Genomic DNA, 15,683 nt, shown 5'->3' on the forward strand with positions numbered 1-15,683 from the left:
CAAGGCACATCTGGCCATTTAAATTACTGATCTGATATTTTTAACTGTAAATATTCCAAAAAACATTTTCCAAACATTTCCATCTCTTAAGGTATGGATGGCCTCCGTGAAGAGCAGCAGGCACTTCTGGATGAATAAATATATCAGGAGCATATGTAGCTAATTTAAAGTAGTGATAAGTGATGTGAAGAAAGAACAAAGCAAATGAAGGAAATAGAGAGTAGTGAAATTGTGGTAGGTTTTCTATTTTGTATAAGGTAGTCAAGTGGGGCCTCTGGGAGGAGGTGATATTTAAGTGAAGCCCTCAATGAAGAGAAGAAAGGAAGGGAGTCACTTGGGGAGGAAGAACAGTCTGGTGTAGGAAACACAAGTGCAAGTCTTTGAGACAGGAAAGTACTAGATGTGTGTTAAGGAACTGCAAAATGGTCCATGAGATCTAAGCAGAGTGAGCATAGCTGAAATAGGAAACAATATATGTTGAAAATTATATAACATGAGGCCCTATAACCTGAATTAGGAAGTTGAGTCTCTCTCTTTTTTTAAGTTTATTTTGAGAGAGAGAGGGAGAGAAAGAGAGAGCAAAGCAGAGGGGGGCAGAGAGAGGGGGAGGGAATCCCAAGCAGGCTCCTCACTGTCAGCACAGAGCCCACAGAGCCGGACGCGAGGCTTGAACTCACAAAAGCATGAGATCATGACCTGAGCCAAAACCAGGAATCAGATGCTTAACAAACTGAGCCATGAAGCATCAGATGCTTAGTTGTAAAGTTCTTAGTTGTAAGGTTTTATAGCATATCAGGCTATATGATTGAGAATCAACCATAAAAAGACTGGATAGAATCACACAGAAGGAAGATCTAAATAGAGAAGAAAGGGGGTTGGAGAACTGAGCATGGTTTACTCTGACATTTAGAAATAAGAAGAGAGTGACTCCAACGAAAAACATGAAAAATGAGCAGCAAGGAATGGAGGAGAAAAACACATTCAAAAGATGGATATAGTAGGCCAAATGAAAAATAATTTTAAGAAGGATGTCATCTAATGTATTGAATACTATTAAAAGATACAATTAAGGACTCAGGACTAATCATGGAATTTGACAAATAGTTATTATTGGTGATCTTGACAGTAATGAGTGATGGTGGCAATATCCATTGAGCAGAACCAAATACAAGGTGATTAAATAGATGTAGAAAATATTAACTATCCCATTCATAAGTTTTATATAAAGGGAAATATAGGAATGAAACTATAGAGGAGATAAGTAATCACAGTTGTTTTCTGTGATTATGTGTTTTCTAAAATTTGGATTTGATGGAAATTAGATTTTCTTTCATCAGCACTGAGTGGGGGAGCAGCAGAGAGTGAGGGAGACACAGAATCCAAAACAGGCTCCAGGCTCTAAGCTGTCAGCACAGAGCCTGATGTGGGGCTCGAACCCACGAACTGTGAGATCTGACCTGAGCCAAAGTCTGACGCGTAACCGAATGAGCCACCTAGGCGCCCCTAGTATAATTTAAATTTCAACAAATGATGGCTTTTATTATTTTATATATATTATATTATTTTATTGTCATGTAACCTATTATATGACCTTAGTTCCCCAGATCCCTGGATAATGCTTTATACTCAACAAATGATAACTGAATTGAACAAATGAGAATTAATTGAAAATTTGCCCATATGGTTATTCAACATGTATCATTTGAGTTTTTATAACTTCCATTCATTGTTCTCAACACTTGATGTAGATCAACATCATACATCATGACAACATCATACAACAACATAACAACATTACAAAAAAAATTGTGGCTCTGCTAGAGTATCAGCAAGTTATTTATATTAAAGAATATAATCACTTGTCTATAATTTCCAAACCCCAAATATCAAATAATGGAAAACTGATGCAAATCATGATATAACTAAAGTAAGCCTCTTTGTATAATTATCCCACAATTCCAGGGCAATAGAATTGTATATAATGTGCAATATATAACCATATTACTTTAGAAAATAAAAGAAGTTCTAAATTCTAAATTTTATCTGGCCCCTAGGATTGTAGTTAATGAATGTGGACTTGGAGTATCAAGCCTTCAACTGAGTTTATTTTTAGAAGCTGTTTTTCAAAAAAAAATTGTTTATTAGAATATTCATTTAAAATGTTCCATTCTATACATACATAGCAAAGATTTTTATGGCCAATGAAGCAGCTGTCAGAGCTTTACTTTGTACTGTTTTAAACTTAGAAGTTATGGTTGACGCACAAAAAGTATGGTGTGTTTTAGATTTCAGAAAGAATTTATAGAAGATTTTTATTAGAACAAAAATCATAAGCCAGTTTATTCTGGACATTTGTGTAAGACTGTACTCAGCAATATTCCTTTATGGGTCCACTTTTTAGAAAATAAATATTCTTAACATTAAGTATTCTGGTATAGAGTAGAATTGAAAAGGGTTCCATATGGAAAAGATTTACTGCAGAAATGAGAGAATACCCCTTGTGACAATGGCTGCCATCCTAACCCAGCCATGATATTTATTCACATAACTCAAGTTGTGAAGAAGGTCTTACTTTTCCTTACAACACTAAAAAAGAGTTTGCCACCTGCGTCTCACCACATATCTGTAAATAACAGATTGCACCAATTATGTTAGTGTTCTGTTGCTGTGCATTAAAATAAAATGCAGCAGTGGGAAAGATTTATAGGCAAATTCCTCCTTCAGAATTCTAAAGCTGATAAGCAGAAAGGTATGAATTATTAAACTGAATAGAAGCTTTATAGAAAGGCTTGTAATCAAGCTTTGCTTGCACAAAACAAAAAACCTGTGACTAATTTCAAATAATGTTGTTTGCCTAACAAAATGGGACATTTAAAGGTCAACTTTATAATGAAAATCTGATTTCAAGGAAAGGAAACACTGTTACTGTAGTTTTATATTTCACTTAGAATAGACATCATATTGAAAAAAAAAAAAAACACAGTGTCACCACTAGAAGTCAAGTGTTTCTGATGGTAGTTTACAATGACTTTAAATATATGCTAGGCAGTAATTGAAGAAAGCCTAAAGGTTAGCACTTCAAATTGTAAGTTAAGGTAGCCAAAGTTAGCTAAATACCAGTTTTTATCTTTACTTTGAGTTAGAAAATACAAACTATCAGACAATTGTGCTCTTACCTTAGTATGATCATCCCCTCTTCTCTTCAACCTTTTCCTAGGAAAAATAAGTTGAGGCAGTTAATTAATAGAATAAAAAAGGAACTCAAAGCAATCAGATTTCATAGCTTTGAGCACTATATTAGGTATATTTATTAAGGTAAAACTTTTCCTTATAAATACTCCAACTTAATTCTCATTTTAATTTAACATGTGGAACAGATAGAATTCTAATTGCTTTTTTAAAGCACTCATGTTAAAAAATAAGTATCTCCTTATGGAAGAGGAGATGTCACAACTGATACCATGTACAAAGGATCCTAAGGAATATTATATGCCATCAACTTGGACAATTATACATACACAAACTGGACAACCCAGCAGAAATGTATACATTCATAGAAGCATACAATGTTCCCAAACTGAATCACAGTGAAATAGAAAATTTAAATAGACCAATTACTAGGAAGGAAGTTGAATTATTAGTCAAACCCTCCCCAAAAACAAAAGCCCAGGATGAGACAGCTTTACTGGTGAATTATGACAAACATTCAAAGAAGATTTAAAATAAATTGTTGCCACCTCTATGGAAAACTTATGGAAGTTCATCAAAATATTTAAAATAGAACTACAGTATGATCCAGCAATCCCACTTGTAGTATTTCCTGCAAAAATATAAAAACCCTAATTTGAAAAGACATATGCCCCGTATATTTATTGCAGCATTATTTACAATAGCTTAGATATGAAAGCAACCCAAGTGTTCACTGGTAGATACATGGATAACAAAGTGGTGTATGTATAGACAATGGAATATTACCCAGCCATAGAGTGAAATTTTGCCATTTACAACAATGTGGATGGATCTGGAGAGTGTAATGCTAAAGGAAGTAAGTCAGTGAGAGAAAGACAAATACCATATGATTTCACTCATTTGTGTAATTTACAAAACAAAACAAAGGAACAAAGAATAATAGAAACAAACTGAGAAACAGATTCTTAATTATAGAGAACAAGCTGATGGTAACCAACCAGAGGGGAGGTGGGTGAGGGATTAGGTAAACAGGAGGTGGGGATTAAGAGTATACTTAACACAATGAGCACTGATTAATGTATGAAAGTGTTGAATCACTATATTGTACACCTGAAACTAATACAACACTGTATGTTACTTATATTGGAACAAAAATAAAAATAAAAAATTAAATGAATGTCTTTCTCTTACAGAGAAAGATTATCATTTTCATAGTTGATCTGGCATAATTTTTCTTACATATGAAGAATTCACTTTAGTATTATTTTAGTATGGGATTGTTGGTGATGAATTTTCTGTCTTCATTTTGTTGACTAGAAACATTGCTATCTGCCTTTACCTGTGAATAATATTTTCACTGGGAATAGAAATCTAAGTAGTTAGTTATTTTATATCAGCTTTTCAACAATGCAATTTTCCTCTTTTTGATAATTAGTAAGCTAGCCTTTGCTAGCTTTTGCTCACTCAAAAATAATGCATGTTTCCTCCACTGCTGCTTTTAAGATATTCCTTTTGTCTTTTATTTTTAGCAGTTTTACAACAATGAAAATAGGTTTGATTTTCTATTTACCCTAAGTGGCATTTGTTATGCTTCTTGAATATGTGGCTTAGTGTCTTTTATCTTAGCCATTATCTTTTTGAGTATCAGTTCTATCTCATCTTTTTCTTCTGATAATACTTTTGCTAAGTTGTATATTTTTACAATTTCTTGCATTTCTGTCATCCTTTTTTTCCCTTTTTCATTTCTTCTTTCCCTTCTCTACCATTTTCTGTCTCTTTCTTTTTCCTTTCTCCCCTTCCCCTCCCTTCCCCTCCCTTCCCCTCCCTTCCCCTCCCTTCCCCTCCCTTCCCCTCCCTTCCCCTCCCTTTCCCTCCCTTTCCTTCCCTTCCTTTCCCTTCCTGTGTTTTGTTTTGCTTTGCTTGTCTGTCTTTCAGTCTGGATATTTTCTACTAACATGCTTCAGGTCACCAGTCAACTCTTCAGTTTTTCCAGTATGCTTCTAAACCCATCTGTAATTTCTTAATTTCACAGTATTCTTCCATTCTGTTCTAAAATTACCATTTGAATATATAATCCAGTAACCTGGTACAGTTCTCCATCTTGTCATTCCCTTTTCTTAACCTAGTAATCATCTTTATATTAAAGTTCATACCTGAAAACTTCAGAATCAGGGTCACCTTAAAACTGTTTCTGTTATCAAATGTTTTTACTAGCTCTTTTCTTAGACTGCCTGTTAGCATTTCACTGTGTGTGGCACGCTGGGTTATGAAACGTGATAGAGGCTTTGGATGCTGTCTTCCTCCAGAGAACATTCACTCAGTCATGTCTCAGGCTTCTGCAGTGGGGGAAGATCACCTCAGTCCACAATCAACCATGCTAACTGGAGGCTGCTTGCCATACATTTAATGCTTGATCTCTTTCAGGGCTGATCCCTTGCCAGGTCCTGAACTGACACTGATTTTCAGGAAAAAAAACTAAATATTCAGCATTGTGAGACTGTCAGAAGTTCCATTAAGCTTCTTAGCTGCTTTCCACTAGGATTTTTAGCATCTGTCTCAGTGTAGAGTAAGAATTGAAAAATAATGTGAGGAGAAAGCCAGGCAGAGTGTCATGCTCAACTTTCTCTGGACATCACTTCTCTTGAGGATCTTGGTTACACAAGTTTTGTCTGCTAAGGTAGCCAGGCTCAAATTCCATGTTTCTCTCCTTTACTTTACAAAATTGCCAGAAGTTGTGTAGTTTCTCTGAATTACACTGGTTGTCTTCTATCCCAGGTTAAAATATTATTCATAGGTGAACACAGATAGCAATGTTGCTAGTCAACAGAATGAAGAGAGAAAATTGATTACCGACAATCTCATACTAAAATATTACTAACATGAATTCTTCAGATGTAAGATTATAACGGGCTCCAAGAAGAAAAGTGAAGTGTGTTGTTTGGGTTTATTTCAATAAATTTCTCCTGTTTCAAGAGTTATGGCACCTCCTGTCTCAGATGTCTCAGTAGCTCTTGCTGCCTTCACACATAGATGTATTTTTCTGGTTTATTTTGCTTTGTATTTTTCCAACTTTTCTTATAATAGAAACCTTTGGATATTCTACCTCTTGGTTTGGATGGTGGATTCAAAAATTGTCTTTCTAAAAATAAACAGCTAATGAGTCTTAAGAGAGTGGCATGTACGTTCCAATAATAATAGTGTGTTATTAATATATATTTAAGATTAATCCAATCTGTGCAACTAAACTTCAAGATGAGAAGTAAAAAGAATTGGATGACAAGTGCCATCTGTATTTTAATCCAACTTCTTAAGTGCAGCAGGCAGGGCATTAGGGTTTAATTACTGCAACCCTAACAACCACATAGGGCACCTAGGTTTACACATGTTGTAAAATTTCAGAGTTTTAAAATTAAGAGTAGCCCTGATTAGGAGATCTAGAATACATCTTACATGAGTTCTAAAAACATATAATAAACCACTCTCTCTTTACTATTTTACTAATAGTACGTTGTAGCTTGATAGCAGGCCTGAGATTAGAGTCCTAAGCTTCATATGAAATGAATGCCCACTTCTTCTAGAAAGGATTTAATTTGTTTGTCCATCTTGTGAATTTAAGATTTGATCAGAACATTCTAGTGAATGAAGAATGAGACTTCAGCCCCTCCTTTCCCCCCAGAAACAAACACTGCATAAAAGCTTTGAAAAATGCCATTAGAAGAAAGAAACTTGGATGATTGTCCCATGCTTTGCATAGTTAAGGATTTGTTTACTATAAAACATTCACAGCTTTCCATATGTGTACCCAACAGACATTTCAGTACTTATTAACTTTAGAAAATGTAAAATGACCAAAACTACTATATATTTAGGATTACTTTCAAGTAAAATTGTACTTTAATAATAGCCATATCATTTATTTTATTTTTTAAATAACCATATCATTTAGATATATGAAATATTAGATCATTTATGTAAGAGATATAAAAGCATATAGAATCTACAAATATTCTTGATCAAAAATTGATACTCAGCACCCCAAAGTATAAAAACAAAATCCCTTTCCATTTTTGTGACTAGAGTAAATGAAAATGACTGTGTAAAAAAAATAATAAAAGTCACTGCAGAAGTACTGTTTCCTCCTTATACGTCAATATTAAGCTCATCAATGAATCAAAAAAATGGAATAGGAAAGTGAGTCATATAATGAATGAGCTAATACCACAGTATACACACACATATATGCATGCAATATAGTAATTTCTTAGACAAAGTATAGAATTCTATATTGCATTAAGAAATAAATATTATTTTTAAGTGGAACCTCTTAATAAACTCCAAGACATTTTTATCAGAGATATGTAAATGCTGGCAAAACGTTAGAAAAGAATAGTTGAGGGCTTAGAACACAAAAGATCACTTAATATAAATTGGATACTTAATTTAGCTACAAATTATGGGCAATTTTGCATTTATTTTTGATTTAGCGAATCTAAACAAAGATTTCTACCTCCAAGTAGAAGAGTGTGCTAAAACAATTAGATAATCTGTTTTTACAAATAATTTTTTTAGGTTTGATGCCAAAGTGCTTTGTTAAGGTGTTTTTGTTTTTACTTTTGTTTTTGGTTTTTTTGTTTGTTTTGTTTTGTTTTTAAGAAAGGTAAAACCTCTCAGATTTCTAAAGCTTTTGCTGTACTTTCTAGGGAATTTTCTCTTTTTTCGTACCACATTTTTGTTTAAATCTTGTTGCAAGCTGGGGTTCCTGGATGGCTTAGTCAGTTAAGCCTCTGACTTTCATGATCTTGCAGTTTGTGGGTTCAAATCTTCCATGATGGTCTCTGTGCTAACAGCTCAGAGTATCAGATTCTGTGTCCCCCCGGCTCTGTCCCTTCCCACTTACAGTCTGTGTCTTTCTCTCAAAAATAAATAAATATAAAAAAAATCTTGTATGAATCTGATGCACTGTAATAATATGTAACCATCAAATCCATGAAGTTAATAATTTTAATATTTTGATTAGCTATAAATAAAAGTAAAAATAAAGGAACCATATACCAATATTTTGATTAACTAGTATAAATTAATCTCCCCTTCCCTTGTATTCCCACTGAATTCTTTTTAATCTATATTCTAATAACTAGTAGTTTCAGCTTTCATCTATTTCCATTGGATTAAAAGTTCCATGAAGGTAATAACAATACCTCTGAGTTTTACACAAAGTAGTTGGTCATTAAACATTTATGAGATTTAATTAATCAATATTTTTGTCATAATCTAGGTTGGCTAACCTCAAGAAACAGTTGATAAAACCACAGGGAAACAAAGGCATTCCAAATGATCTCCATCAAGACAGATTCATAAAGTACTCTGAAATTCTCAGAGGAAAGGTCTCCTCAATTTATACTTGTCTCTTATAAGTTCTGCTGTAGAAGGCTGTGGGTTTCTGCTTATGGGTTTGGTAAGAGAGGTACTAAATTGTTGCTAAGTATTATTGAATTCATATGCAAAAGATGTGGATTAGATATGATTTTACCCATTTTATAATTTTGTAAGTATAAAATAATGAAAAATGTATTTAATGAGACTTTAGCATGTGCTATGCATTATCATAGGTTACATATTTAACTCCCTCAATTTCATTTAGATGGGACTGTTACTTTGATTAATAAAATGCATTATTTTATTATTTCACAGAAATTTTGGATCATTATTTTTTCTATTGATGGATGTTAAAATAATATAAATGACTTGAAATAATACGCATGCCAATAAAGGGAATCTCATATTCAAAATATTGTAAAATACTGGAATTGTACCTCACAATTTGAGGTACATATACTATTTCTTTCAAAGAAACTCATTTTCTAAAACCTAAAACACTATGTTGTAGTTTTTTATCCCTAAAATAGAGCTGAGTAGATAAAGTAGGTAAAACAATTACCAAGAAGAAAGAATTCTGTTAGTGGGCACCTCCTAGAGTAAACTGGGTTGTTTTTTCCTCTCTATAATCCAACACAATAAGAAATCTAAACAAATGTACATCTTTAGGCGATAGTTACCCTAAAAAGGAAGCTTTGATTAAGTTTAGACTCCCTTTGGAATGTCCTGGTTTCTTAAGGTGGCTATGTATCAATTAAAACTTATCCATCCTCCAAGCAGAAACTGCTTCAAAGATCTTTTCTTCTTAGGTAAGGCATGCATGAATCACTAATTACAAAGCATATCTCAGCTTTCACGCTTACTTTCATCTTGTGAGGAGATTAATAGCCATCCTTGAGACAACTGCTTTCTATTTATCAAAGAGAAGCCAGTGGCTGGCAGCTCTTTGAGAGGACTAAGGGAAGGTAGTACATGGACTGAAGTGCATGGTTGGTAACCTGAATGTGGAGATGAAACAGAGGGCTTTAGACTCTTTGGAGTCCCTGAATAGTGTCATTAATTTTTCCCATTCGGTTAATATACCCATCACATTTTGAATTGCATGCTGTTCATTTTATTTTCTGTGTGTATGGTCTAAAGCCACATCAATACTGCAGACAGCTGTGCCCCACATTGCTTTCATAAGAAACCATATCTAAGTAGTCTAAAAGCTGGTAATACTGTTTTTAGCAGTGTCTTTCATCCTTTCTTATATTTTAAAAAGGAAACGAATTCCTTGCTCTCAAGATTAGGTAATCAACATCAGTGAATATTAGATAAATAATTTAAACTATATTGTATAGTCAACTTCCTTCTTGAAACTTAGCTCTACTGCCTGTGCTATAACATCTTCAAAACCTATGTGTTAAAAAGAAACTCATGAGAGGACTCTGGGAAAATGGTGCAGTAGGAAGTACCAGAAATATGTTGCCCCATCTAGACAATAACTGCATGGCAGAATCTGTCTGATGTAAGGAATTCTAGAGTCTATGGAAGACTTGCAGCCTCCAGGAGAAGATTTGAACAGTAAATTGTGGTTAATTTGGGGCAATTTTGGTTCTGTACAATAAGCTACCTATCCACACCCCCTATCCCTCCCCAGCCAGGTCTCTGCAAAGAGACAGCCTACAAAAATATAAATGAATATCTATCTATCATTTATATTAGATAGATAGACAGATAGATAGAAAAACAGATAATAGATGAATAGATAGATGATAGATAGATAGATAGATAATAGATAGATAGATGGATAGATAGATAAATGATAAACAGAAAACCATAGGCCCAAAATTCCCTTAGATTAAGGTCTGGAGTCAGCAAACCAAGACTTAATACCTAACCCGACTACAGTTCCAACCCCAAGAAATGTAATCTTTAACCTATTAACATGGGTATTTTCTGTTCACCACTAGGAAATCACAGATAGACTCCCCCCTCCTTTCCCCTTAGGAGGGCGATCATGCCTAACACAATAAATTCTTCTCTAAAAATTTTCCTTTTTCCACTCCCCCTTTGCCTTTAAAAAGCTCCTTTTCTGTAGCCCTTTGGACCTCCCCTCTACTTGCTGAATGGGATGCTGCCTCATTCATGCATCTACTGATAAAGCCGATTCAATCTTTAAAATTTACTCAGTTGAATTTTTGTTATTTAACAGTATATACTTGGGCAATTTTAAAATGTAATCCCCATGGTAACAACAAGAAAAGGGCTTTCAGAAGAAAAAATTTACATAAGGACAAAGATTTTTAAGCAGATAGAAAGAACCAAGCTTGTTGCAAGCTTTTAAGTAGGTAGATGCAAGCAGATAGATAGATCAACCCCTTGGCTATTTTTTTCAGTGCCTTCCTCATTGGTGAATACTGAATGTGAATATTTTACACTCTTCCATTACAACCAGGTAGGTAATCATTTCCTGCCCCCCCCCCCCCCCCCCCACACACACATTAAGGAATTCCCAGCACAAAGTTCCCCAGTCAACAAATAAGGGTAGTTATAGAACACAACCTTCAGCCTGTTTGGGTACAAAATTAATACCCACTTTGGGTACAAAATTAATGCCCACTGTCTCTGCTTCTAAAGTAGAAATAGAGTTCCTCTAGAAGTAGAATGTTACATAGTCATGTTATTGGGAAATTAATCCTGAATTTGCCAGAAGGGACAAGAAATACAATTAACAGGGGAGACCTGGTAAAGTGCCTTTGTAACTCAAAAATTCAAAGAATTAACCTAGGCAGAAAGGTTTGAGCAGGCTTAAAATTTCAATAGATTTCTTACATGCAAAATCTAATAAATCAAAGAGTAGACCATAAGGGAATTGAAAGGCACTACTAAGACTATATAATACAAGAGGGTTCAATCATTATTTAGAGGTATGTCTATAAAAACAGAATATGAAAGTTAAATCTAAGACTTATTAGGACACATAAACAAGCATTCAAAATTTACTTAGGGTCCAGCTCTCTTGAAGGGTCACTAGTACCAAAATCTCTCCCACAACGACTTCCATTATGATTGAGTGTGTTTTACCAGAGAGAACTGCCAGAGAGGTGAGTCCCCAGTGTGGGAGGGGGCATCCAACTTTCTGCTCTTCTTAGATATTATTGGCAACGAGGTTTGCCAGTGGGATTCGCTCAGCATGCAGCAAGTGACTGTGGATGCTGCCATCATCTCTGTAGCTCTTCGCCAGTCAGGGGGCTATGTCCCCACCATTGGAACAAAGTTTTGTACTTTGTTTTTCTTAAGTTTATTTATTTATTTTGAGAGAGACAATGAGAGTGGGATAGGGACAGAGAGAGAGGGGAGAGAGAATCCCAAGCAGGCTCTGCACTGTCAGCACAGAGCCTGATGCAGGGCTCAAACCATGAGATCATGACCTGAGTCAAGATCAAGAGTTAGACACTTAACCGACTGAGCCACCCAGGTGCCCTTGAAGTTCTGTACTTTGAGCTGGGAAGGTCAGTCAGCAGTTGTTCCGGCTACAGTAAAGATAAGAAAAGCAACAGATTCAACAATGGGAAAGTTGATCTTGCTGGCATCGTGGTTGAAGAAACAGTCGTGGCAGTTCTTGGAGGGGCATCAGGGGTCCCTATACACCCTCTTTCCTGACTCCCATGAGTAAAAGTGCTTTGACCAAGTGGATATGTTCGATGCTTTGAATTGGTCCCTGGACCACAGGCACCTGTAACAGGCTGTTACACTGACAGCCTGTCCTATCCTGTGGATGTCTTTGACTATGACCTGCAGACAGGAAAGATCTTATATACTTCTTCACCATTCCTCTTAATAGTGCTGGTATGTTTTTCATATATATGTAACTAGTAAGCTGCCTCTTACTCAACTCATAAAAAGATCCTTACTTGTGAAATAAATAAGCGTGTGATGTTTAAAAGAAAAAGCCATTTCTATTTAGCCATAGAAATCAATCTGGATGTTAATTATAATTTGGAAGAAAATTTTTAATTTTAAAGATGTATTTTAGACTTAGTTATATATTATCCACTTGACAATACAGAACGCTGTCACCTAAAAACTAAAGAGAAAATATAAGAGCATAATACAAGGAAAGTTTTTCTTTACCTCTTATTCTTTTGTTTTTATTTGAGAGAGAGCGCGCGCGCGAGAGAGAGCGAGAGAGCACACAAATAGGGGAAAGGGGCAGTGGAAGACAGAAATAGATTTCTCCTCAGGATCCGTGCTCAGCAGAGAGCCTAAGTGGGTCAAGATCCTACACCCCTGGGATCACGACCTGAGCTGAAATCCAGAGTTGGATACTCAAGTGACTGAGCCACCCAAGCACTCCTACCTCTTATCCTTTAAAGTAGATGTGTTATATTTCTATAATCCTACAATCACATTAGAGTACTCAAGACTGAAATTAGGTACATATATCTGCTCCTACAGTAAAAGTTAAGGTAATTATGTTATTGTATAAAGTCTCATATATGGAGGGCTTGCATCAGAAAGCCAAGAAAAACACAACCTCTGTATCATTTATATAACCCTTAGAAATATGCAAAAAACTATTCATGGACAGAAGTATAAAATAAGGTATAAATTTTAATAGATCAGATTATATCAGTTTTATCATATATCTTTGGTGATATTTGAAATTCAATTCTACCTGATTTATCTACTGTAATAATATATTCAATGTCATTTTAAATTGTGCTTAGAATTATACCATAGGGTGTGAGCTTCTCGGTCTTGGAATATAGCTACACTGAAAGATGTTAATAATCAGTATATAAAATCTATTTCTATTAAATAATTTGATTTTTTAAAAAGCTTTTAAATGAGAATAACTTACATGTTACAGTAAAAAAGAAATATTGGCTGTGTGTGCTGATATAGGAAGGCCCTGTCCCAAACTAACTCCAGACCCTATCTGCAAGTGCAGAATTGGTTCTAAAAGTGCAACCTCTAGCCTTGGACCCCATTACCACATTGACTGGTGTAGTACAGTAAGGTAGGTATCTATTACTGCTGTAGGCTAAGTCAAGATTGGGAGAAAATGAAAAAGATGTCACCTTGTGAGGGAGACAGCATTGTATTTATTTTAGAGATGAGTAAACAGAGGTCCCTAAACTTAAATATTTATTTGAAGTGAAATGACCCATTTGAAGATAATCAGTTCTAGCTTTGAAACAAAATCATTTTATTTCAAGCTTTATTATAGTTGCTTTTTGAAATTGTAATTATAGATATTAAAACATGACATTTTAACTCATTCTAGTTCTGTAAAATGTTAGTGAGAAATGTAAATGCATTTGTAAAAATTCATTATATTCTCATATAATCAAATCTTCCTATCTTCTGAAAATAGAAAGTTTTGCTTAAATAGTATATATTTTAGAATACTTTGTAATTTTCTTTTTTCTTTTTTTCCTATTCAGGCATAGTTTTTAGCACCAAATCTACTATTGTAGTGTATTCTCCATTTGAATACAGTGTGCAGTGTGGTGGTCAAAAGCTCTCGTCCCAGAACACTACACTAAGCAATTTTCTCCTACAAGAATTATAGTTTAGAAATACAAAGGGTAGTGGATCAGTGATTCAAAAGGAAGTCTCTGAAAATATATTTTGCAAGGTCATCCTACTGAAAGAAAAGTTCATGAGTTTCTAGCATGCCATGTTTAGACTTAATTAGAATTAATTAAGAAATTATTTATTATTAATTAAGAAAAAATTTCTAAGAGGAATATAAAAGAGTTTCTTCACTTCTTTGATTTTGTTTCTCTGAAGGGGGTATTTTTTGAATGTAGACATGAAGTCAACTGATCCGTCATTTGATTCAGTTTGAGCCCTTCAGTCATGAGCAATGTCCACTGAACTGAAGACTTTCATCAGAGAACAAGGCCACCCGTGAAGACAAAACATGATGAATAGTCTGGTACTGTTACCCTCAGGCGCTGACCTTGGCATCGGTGGGACCCAAATTAGTATAATATTCATAGCTCATCTTTCATTAAATATCATCCCTAATGGGTCACAGCTTTGCCCAGATGTTTGGCAGTTATGTGAGACTCAAAATAATCTCTATCTTTAGCAAATATTAAGTCACCACATAAAACTTTTACAAATAGAGAATTATAAGGGAAGAAAGGGCTTCAACTAAGGTTATTTTTCTTTCTCTTTTACCTGTCTTTTAGTACTCAGCTTCTTAAATAACTCCATTGTAATGTTACCAATTACATGATTCATGATACATGATTTTAACTTTCTTGGTTATTATGCAACAAAAACAGAAGATCGTACAAATAGATTCCATCATACTTGAAGTGGCCTTAATAATTTTTTTAACAACAATTTCTGAGAAGAAAGTACTTATGTGGTTTCCAGAAAATTGTCCTGGTTGATCTGTCCTCAACGGTACCCTCTATTTACCTTCAGAATGCATCCTAGAGAAATAAAATCAGGACAATTTTATTCTGCATGAGTGTATGTGTGTGTATTGCTTTCTAAAATCATTTTTGTGGGTAGTCTAATTTTAAAACATAATTAGAATTCTGGAATCTAATCTGCACAGCATTTTGCGATTTGTATGGTGAATCCATTTCTTCAACCCTTGGGGATAATGCATGCATTTTCCCTTGTTTCAAACAAAAAATGTAAATATGATATAAGTACTATTTCAAATACTATGTCAGTACGACAAGCTAAAGAAAAGGTAAGTCTTTACTGATATCACTTGGAATCTTTTTTTATAAATTGCAAAAATTTTCTCATTTATCTTCACTTATTCTTCCCAATTCCTACCTCACCCCACCCCATCCTAATAAAGCAGAGCTACTGAAAATCTTGGCTAATCAAAAGAAATGTGTTTCAATCCATAACTAGGAATCAAGCTTCTTTCACTAACCTCAACTCTGATTATATACTGATAAGATATGAATAATCATTTGTTATCCCAATTTTTCCTCTCAAACCATTTTCTCCATTACAAGTTCTATATATTTGAGATAATTTCTTATATATATTATATGTTATATAAATATATTTTATATATTATATATATATAATTTTTTAACATTTATTTAGTTTTGAGAAACAGAGCATGAGCAGGGGAGGGGTAAAGA

The 15,683-nt window shown here is 34.4% G+C and overlaps 1 pseudogene; it reads left to right on the forward strand.

Moving 5' to 3' along the window:
- Window positions 1-15,683, forward strand: part of LOC120223696 — a 98,991-nt pseudogene that overhangs the window by 70,940 nt on the left and 12,368 nt on the right.

This window comes from Hyaena hyaena, unplaced genomic scaffold (assembly GCF_003009895.1).
Source record: "Hyaena hyaena isolate Hyena2069 unplaced genomic scaffold, ASM300989v1 scaffold_1029, whole genome shotgun sequence".
NCBI classification, from domain to species: domain Eukaryota; kingdom Metazoa; phylum Chordata; class Mammalia; order Carnivora; family Hyaenidae; genus Hyaena; species Hyaena hyaena.